We start from the raw sequence: 3143 nt of genomic DNA, 5'->3' as shown, positions 1-3143 counted from the left end.
TGGCGACTCTCCACATGCCGGGCATTGGTTGGGTTCATCCTCGTTGATTCTGCTCAGGTAGCTGTTGAGCCTGCTGCAATAGCCAGAGCGAAGTTGGGCTATTGTGGGCCTCCCGAGGCAGACAAAGTTCTGTCCCGTCCACGTCCGGTGGTTGTGTGCCTAGAACGGCATTCACAGGGCGGGAGTCTACATAACTTGAGACTGATTCCCTGTGAATGCCGTTCAGGGCCTGCCGGTAAGTTGACGGGTCCAGAGGTTGTTTGATGTACCTCTGGACTTCGTCCGTCAGTTCGTAAAGATGCCTCCTGACGTGCCTTGGCGAGGGCTCTTCCGCGAGCAGCTGTCCGCTGAGATGGCCACGTCTGTGGCTCCCAGCAAGGAACTGCTTGCAGAGCATTATGTTATGCTCCTTGACTGGGAGCATCTGGGCCTCATCATGTAGGTGGTGTTGGGCCGTCATCAGGAGGCATCCTGTCGCAGTTCGTAATGCCGTGTTTTGGCAGGTCTGTAGCTTCATCCACTGCGTCCTGCTAGTCCCCGGCGACCATACGGGCGCTGCATAGTTTAGAACCGACCGGCCAAGTGCCTTGTATGTTGCCAACAACGTTTCTTTATCTTTGCCCGAAGTGCTGCCGGCCAGCGACTTGAGGACATTGTTGCGGCTCTGTACTTTGTTGACAATTCCGGTTGTATGTGCCGAGAAGGAGAGCAGACTGTCGAAGGTAACTCCGAGGATTTTCGGGTTATTCACCGTCGGTATTGTTACGCCATCGACGTGAATACCCAGTTGCAGTCTGACCTCCTTCGTCCAGGTGGTGAAAAGGGTTGCCGAGAATTTCGCAGTGGATAGGGCAAGGCTCCTTGCAGTAAAGAAGCGAGAAAGTTCGGCGAGATAGCCGTTTACTTTCGAGCACAAGTCATCAATTTCATTCCCAGACGCCATGATCGAACAATCGTCAGCATAGGAGACAATATTAACACCCTCTGGTGGCTGAGGAAGCTTTGAGATGTAATAATTAAACGGTAGCGGGGACAGGACACCACCCTGTGGTACCCCCTGTTTAATTTTACGTGGCTTGCTAGTTTTGTCTCCGAAAATTACTGACGAGTGTCGACCACTCAGGTAATTCGCCGACCACCGTTTGAGTTCCTGTGGGAGTGAGGAGACCTCTATATCATCTAGTAGAGTTGAATGACTGACAGTGTCCAACGCCTTGAACAGGTCCAACGCTACTACAGCGCTTCTCTCACAGGGGCGGTTTCGGTTTAGGCTACGAGTTATCAGAGTGTTTATGGCCTTAAGTGCTGTAGTTATGCTACGCAATTTACGGAACCCATGCTAATGCTTCGCTGGGGTCAGGTGGGTCGTAAAATACGGGAGCAGCAGGGCCTCGAGTGTCTCCGCTACCGGGAAAGGAGGGTTATCGGGCGAAAAGATTCTCCTTTGTTGGCTGGTTCCTCGGTTTGAGCAGTGGGACCACTCTCCCCATTTTCCAGATGTCTGGAATGACGAGAGTGGCCATAGACAGGTTGAGGACCTCCGTTGGGTATGCTCTTCCCGCAGGAACCAAATTTTTCAGCATCAACATGCATATTCCGTCGGGTCGAATGGCTTTGTAGGCTTTCGCCTTCCCGATGGCTACCCTTACCTCACCGCTGATGAAAACAAGAGGCGCACTGTCTTTTGGCATTTTGTGCAGCCTTCTGGTCACTCGACGTTTGGCTTTATCCACCGGAGGATGCAGAATGAACTGCTGGCTAAAATAGCTCGCGCATCGCTCCGGGTCCGACGAAGCGTGGGCACCAAAGTCTATCTCGACTCTGTCGTCGCGCTTCGTCGGGTTGGACAACGACCTCACGGTTGACCAAAGCTTGCTCACACCAGAGGCGAAGTTGCAGGTCTTCAGATGCTCTTCCCATTTCTTCCGCTTATGTACGTTCACAAGTTGCCGAATCTCCGAATTGAGATCCCTAATACGGGGATTTCCGGGATCGGCCTGACGAAGGTTGTCGCGCTCATCAGCCAGAACAGCCGCTTCGGCAGGAATCGTCTATCTGCTCAGCCAGATGAATTCCCCTACGATCATTTGACAGGCTTGAGTGCCAGAGATCGTGGTGCGCGTTAAAGTCACCAACTACCATACGGTTTTCACCTCTGAGTAGCGCACCTATTTCAGGGTGATATTCTGCCGGGCAGCTGGTGACAGGGGTATGTATACGTTAAATATTTCGAGTTCGACATCGCCTGACCGGATAGCAATACCCTGACATTCTGGGATGGTATCCCTGCGGTGGATGTCTGCTTCAATGAGACGATACTGCACGGTGTGGTGCGTGATGAACGCTAAACCTCCACCATTATCTCGCTCGCGATCTCGACGGTGCACGTTGCATCCGGCGCAATTCAACAAGGTTGAATTGCCGTGCAACTTCGTCTCTTGGACCGCAGCTATTAATATTCCATGCCTTCCCATAAAGACAGTTATCTCCTCGATCTTGCTCTGGAGTCCGTTACAGTTAAATTGTAGCACCTTTGTGTGCCTTGGGAGACCGATTGTGATGTGTGGTGTTAAAGAGTTGTGTTGCCTGCCGGCTCCCTGCTGTACGTGCTGCAAAAGGAGGTGCTGCCTTGTGGTGGTGGTTGGCGGCGTCGCGGGGGAGGAATGCGACGGGGCAGCACAGCATTGGGCGAGTGGCCCAATCTCGTGTGTTACGAAGTCCTGAGCATGCCCTAAAGTAGCCCCAGCCGAGGCAAGAGTTGCACTTGACTGATGTCACGTTACGGTATATTCTGGACTGACAAACAGAGCAGATTGTCGGAGGGACTAGGAGTTGCCGGCGGCGGTGTGCGGGTGCTATTGTGTTTGTTTGTGTGTCTATTGTTGTGTTGTGTTGGGGTGTGGGTGTGTTGATTGTGTGCTGCCGAGGCGGGTGATGGTTTGCCGTGGAGGCGGTCCGGTTTGCACAGCATGGGGCCACGAACGACGTGGTCCATTGCCGGTGCGTACGCAGGCCCGAGCAGTTACGGAGGTGACTCCACCCCTCACAGGCATTGCACCTGACCGAGGTGGAGTTTGTATGCAGTCGTCTCTGGCAACGCAGCAGGTGTAGATTTCTGGCCCTGGGTTTGACTCTATGCCCGC

The sequence above is a fragment of the Rhagoletis pomonella genome, unplaced genomic scaffold (assembly GCF_013731165.1).
Source record: "Rhagoletis pomonella isolate Grant_MI unplaced genomic scaffold, Rhpom_1.0 Rhpom_scaffold_03840, whole genome shotgun sequence".
Lineage (NCBI taxonomy): Eukaryota > Metazoa > Arthropoda > Insecta > Diptera > Tephritidae > Rhagoletis > Rhagoletis pomonella.
Note: the sequence above shows the minus strand (reverse complement) of the source record.